Below are 5,698 nucleotides of genomic sequence, written 5' to 3'. Positions count from 1 at the left end.
GGCTGCTTCTGAAAATGAGGGCAGTTGAAGAAGTTTTCACTTCTCAGAGCTCAGCCTTGGTAAATGTAGAGCTGTAGGTGTTTCATCTTGCTGTTTTCACATTTGCATCTCTAGACACAAGCTAGAGTCAAAAACCCTTTTGACAGGTGAGGGAAATCAAGCTAAGATCTGATCCATAACTGGAATGAAATAAGGGCTAAGAAGGGGAAAGAAGGGGTCAGAAGGAAGGAGGGGGGATGAGAGGATAGGAGGGGGGAGGTGGGGAAGGGATGGGGAGGAGCATGGTCAAATAGAAAGTAGAGCTTCTTTATATATCCTTGCTGAAGAACATGAAAGAAAAATACTCCCTAGAGCAGTGCTGTCCAAGGTAAATATGACGCTAACTGAAACAGAAAGCCACCTATGTAATTTTTAGTGGCCACATTATATAAGGTAAAAAGGTGCAACTTTAATTTATTTAGCCTACTTTCTTTAAAATGTTATCCAACACATAATAGAATTATCAATCTAGTACAGAAAACAAGCACTCCTGGACAAATTGCCATAAATTTGGGTCCAAGTCCCAGGAAAAGTTGGGGGTCTCAGGAGGGTATGCTCTGTCTTGGACCATGTGCAAACCAGGAATCTTATCAGCTAAAGAACCAGGAACTCCCCAGCCAGTAGTATCAGATGTGGGGGCTTTCCCCCATTTGGCACATTTTTTTTTTTTCCTTTCCTTTGCTGGACAGACCACTTTGTCTGCTGGGCAGACTGCTTTACTTTCAATTATCATATCATCAATGATAAATGTTTGTAACCCAGGTTTGGTGAGTTTTTTTTTTTTCTTTCCTTTGAATGCTGGACAGAACACTTTACTTTTTTTATATTGGTTTGATTTTTATTCAATTTGACATTCAGATTAAGTAAAAAAGCAGTGAGAAAAGTGCTTTACAAGTATTGCATTATTACTACATCATTGTGATGTGGCTTTACATTGATTGTATGTAGAGAAAAAATAACATTAGAATTAAGGCAATAACAACATGTGCATACTGAGCACACTACCCTGACACAGTCCTTAGTAAGAAGATTTTTTGTTAGGTGATGGCTGATATTTCTGCATGCAGATCAGTCACTGCTTTAAAGAATAAGCTGTGAACGGCTCCATTTATTTTTTAAAAAATCCCTTCTATTGGCCCACAATGGCTATAAGAAGTCTTCAGTAATCTCCACTGGTGTCACTTGCAAACATTGTGCCTAGGGTCTTCTGAAACACCTGATTGAATATGTTTTATTTGTACAAGATCAATCCCACTTTGAGTGACCACAATCCTGACCAGGGTGGAGTCATCTGTGCTGGCACCTTTCATAGAGTAGTCCAGTCTCTCAGCAAAGAAGACAGGGCAGTTCAGAGCACACTGCAAGATGGCCTTCAAACCACTTTCAACATATCCAGAAAACTCATGGCTAACACTGTTAAACAAATCTCAATTAGCCATCTTGGAATAAGCCTCCATGGTAGCTCTCAGTTGAGGAAAGCTTCTTGTGGCAAGAATCATATTAAAGGAAGATTCGTGCATCCCAAGCCTGTCCTCACCAGCTTGAAAGAGATGCTGAGAATCTTTCTGAGCCATCTGATGGTTCACATTTTTGTTCTCATCATGGTTTCCCTGGCACATGGATAAAAGCAAATGTTCAAAATACCCTGATGTATCTGACCTAATGTCCTTTCTGAGGTCTCATCCAAATTCCCATTAACATCTGACAATGTCTCAGATTTCCTGATTTGTTCTCAAGCACAAAATTTCAAGCAAGACTCATCCCTGAGTTTCTGCTCTCTTCATTGCATTCCATAAACTCCAGACATCATAATATGTAGATGGCAAAAACAGCAAGGATCTGTTCTTCTATAATTCCACTTAACTCTGATTTGAGATCTTTGATTTAATCCTGGCCCAACATGATCTTAAAAGATTCTTTGATTTTTGCCTCTGATCATTGGAACATTTGGCTACAGCATCTATAATTGCCTGCTCATATGTCACAAAACCTTTCATTGCTTTTTGGAGAATTTCTGCATCTTTCAAGATGTCAAAGTTAGAAGCTGGTCAGATTGTCCCTTGAGTGCCCTGAATCATTGCAGTAGGCTGATTGGGTAGGGAACCTCTCCTCCAGGATACAGAGAAGGCATCTGCCCTCCAGGAAAGCCACCTGGTATGGGGACTGTGCCAATCCACTGCCATAGGACTGTGACAGTGGCTTTGGGTAGCCAGAAAAGCCTGCTCCACCTGGTGGGTCTCCAAATCCCTGGAGTGGAGGAAATCCAGGATAGGATGGGGCCCTCCTGCTGTGGAGCATCAGGATAGCTTCCCAGGGCTGTTTAACCTCCAGGGACAGGGTAGTCTCCAACTCCTGGATAGCTGCTAGTTGGTGCTGGTGGATAGGCACTTCCTCCTCCCATGGTAGGAAAGCTACTAGGATAAGGATACTGATCAGGAAGGGGAAAAGATGGCTCCTGACCTGCAGGAGGATATCCAGGGAAAGGTGGGTAGCTGGTGGGGGGGTATGCTGGGTGTGATATTCTGTACCAATGAAACATATCCTCTGTAATTTCTTATAAGAGTTAATGCCTTTGAAGGAATACATAGTGATAGGGTTTTATAGAAAATATAACTTTCTTCAACAGAGTCTAGCAGGCATTCAAATGTAGATATAGATGGTTTAAGCAAAACTTAAAAATGCTTCTTCACTTCATTTTACCATTTGCACCAGTGGAGTCAGTATAGCATAGTAAAGTTTCAATCTTCATTCTCCTCATACCATGTAATTTTTGTCATTTCTGAGTAACTACCTGTAGTATTAGTTACGTAATATTTTCCTTTATGTCAATTTTTTCTTAAATTAAAGTATGCTTTACCTCACTTCAATAAATGGAAAACTTGAAGCTCTTTTCTTAGCATAAATACAAGGTAATGTTGAAATGAATATATAACCCTTAAAATAAAGAATACTTTCCAGATGCCACAGAACTTCTCTTGTAGGGCAACATAACCACATAATGGGAAACAATGATATAATGATTTGAGAGTTACCTTCTGGAGTCACATATACCTGGAGTAAATGCTGGCTTGCTTTCTTGTTTATAACTTTTGATTTTGGAAACCTTCAAACCTATGCAAAAGTAAATATAACTGCATGAGAAACTCCATGGCCTCATCATTCAGCTGCAATATTTACCAATTCAGAAGCCAATCTTGTTGCTTCAATGTTCTCACTCATTCCCCACCAACTACCCCACTGGATCATTTTGAAACAAATCCCAGACTTCATATCATTTTTACCCACATATGTGTCAGAATACATCTCTAGAAGCATATGGATTTTAAAAAACAAATTAGCAGGTATATTTTAAAAATATAACTATAATATCATTTTCCCACTGAAAAGTTAGCAATAGGTCCTCAATAACATTAAATGTTTCTGTGTTAAAATTTCCAATTCTCTTTTAAACATTTTTATTGTTTTATTTTCTATTTTATTACAGAAAATTATAAACATATTTAAAAGTAAAGAAAACACTAGTAGGTTGAACATGACATTGTTGATGAACTGTTTTTGACATATGAAAACAGCAATTTCTTGTGTTTCAACCTATTATAATGAGTATACTTGAGGCCTTCATATTCAGTTTCAACAATTATCAAGTCATGGTCAATCCTATTTTATTTACACCTCAAACTATTTCCCCCATCCCCAGATTATTTTAAAGCAAACCCCACACATCATATCCTTTTACTCGTAAGTACTGAAGGACTCCTTTAAAACATAGCCATAATACTAACACTGTACCTTCAAAATTGAATATGTCCCTAATACCATCAAATATCAGTGTTGAAATTTCCCCAGTTTTCTCAAAATATTTTTTATAGTTTGGTATTTCAAGAACATTTACAAATAAATTCCATATATTTGAATCCATTGATGTGTCTCTCAAGGCTCTATTAATCTATAAAATCCCCATCTCTTCCCCCTTGCAGTTTTTTGGTTGAATAAACCAGAGAGCATGTCCTGAAGTCTCCCACTGTGTGGATTTTGCTGACTGAATCCCCATGGCATCCTTTAACAGTTATTTCCTATAAATTTGTAGTCAGATTTAAAAGCTTGATCAGATTCAGGTGAATTTTTTTGGCAAGAACAGTTAGCAGGTGTTTTATGTACTTCTACCAGGAAACATAATGATCAGCTGTCTATTTTTTTGTAATTGATGATCAATGACTAACTCTCATTCTATCTTTTTTCATTTATTATCTAGAATATTTCTTCAAAGAGAAATTTCCCTTTGTCTGCTATCTGGTTTTTCTACATACAGTTACATAAAAAAGGTAGGGTAAAAGCATGATTCTTTCTCTTTATGATATTTTAAAATAATGAATTGGTATACAAGATGATCAAAGAAGTTTTTGTTTTTTCAAGCATCATTAAGAACTCAAGTATATAAACATATTTGATATGATGCAATCCATTGCAGTTATTATTCTTACTGATGCTCAATTTATCCAATCTTAGGCCAAAGGAAGACTCTTGGGTTGTTTTGACAATATCCCAGAAATCTTTGCTAGCTTCCCTGTATCTGACATGACAACATGATTGAGGCTCTTTTTGTACTTTCCTTGCCCCAGATCTGGAATAAGTCCACTCTTCAAGGAACCCTTATCACTTTTGGTGGGAAACAATGTTTAGAGATTACTGTGTAAGGTACCAGCTGTGCTCATGGCTACCTGGCTGATCATTGTCTCTAGGCATTTTCCTTGGGACAGTACTAACTAGAAAACACTTGTTTTCTTTTACATAAAATGTAATAGTTCATACTGCTATTTCCAATTCAAATTTAGGGTTATAGGATTTCTTATTTATTTAATTTGACTTTATATTTATATGTTTTCTGTAACACTAACATTCTTAGTTTCTAATGACATTAACACAATTACCTGCTTTATCCTACTATATTCATGAGTTTCAGACTAACAAAACCCATATTGTTACTGAAATATGTTTACTAAAGTGTTTTAAAATCTTTTTGCAAATATTTTTGTCCCCAGGTTATATGCCACTATAAATGTATAGTCAAATTATGGTGTTTTAAAGATATTTAATATAATTCCTGTGTAGTTAAGCTACTAGTTTTATACACATTTGGTCCATTTTGCTTCATTTTGCTCTTGATTTTTTAAGATTACTTTTAAAAATGTTAATGTAGTATTGTTTTGTAACTATTTATAACTTTTTCTTTGTTCCAAAGCTGACTGTACAAAACAAGATATGTTCACAAAAATATTAGCTTCTATGTCTGTCTGTGCCCTCTCCCCTATATGTAACCACTATTTTTAAGTTTTAACCATCCATCATTTTAAGAACAATATAAATGGATATTATATATATGTGTCACCACTCCTTTCTTAGATAAAATTTAGCCAATTATGTTTTCTTCTTCACCATACTTTTCTCTCTTTTTATGGAGCTCATCCATGGCAGATTAAATGAGTCTTCCTTCCTTTTTACAACAGCAAAATACTTTACTGAATTGATATACCATACTTAGATAACACACATTTGAGTTGCTTCCAGTCTTACTATTACAAATAGCACTGCAGTGAATAGTCTTTTTCAGATAGATTTCTGTATTTTTTTGCAAATGTTATATTTGGAATAGATGCCTAGA

General features: G+C 36.1%; 1 pseudogene; it reads right to left on the bottom strand.

Annotated features, from left to right (window-relative positions):
* Nucleotides 1–1,168: 1,168 nt before the first annotated feature.
* LOC119505502 lies at nt 1,169–2,554 on the bottom strand (annotated as a pseudogene).
* Between the last annotated feature and the right edge of the window lie 3,144 nt (nt 2,555–5,698).

This window comes from Choloepus didactylus, chromosome 10 (genome assembly GCF_015220235.1).
Source record: "Choloepus didactylus isolate mChoDid1 chromosome 10, mChoDid1.pri, whole genome shotgun sequence".
Lineage (NCBI taxonomy): Eukaryota > Metazoa > Chordata > Mammalia > Pilosa > Megalonychidae > Choloepus > Choloepus didactylus.
Note: the sequence above shows the minus strand (reverse complement) of the source record. Positions and strands in the feature narration are given on the sequence as shown.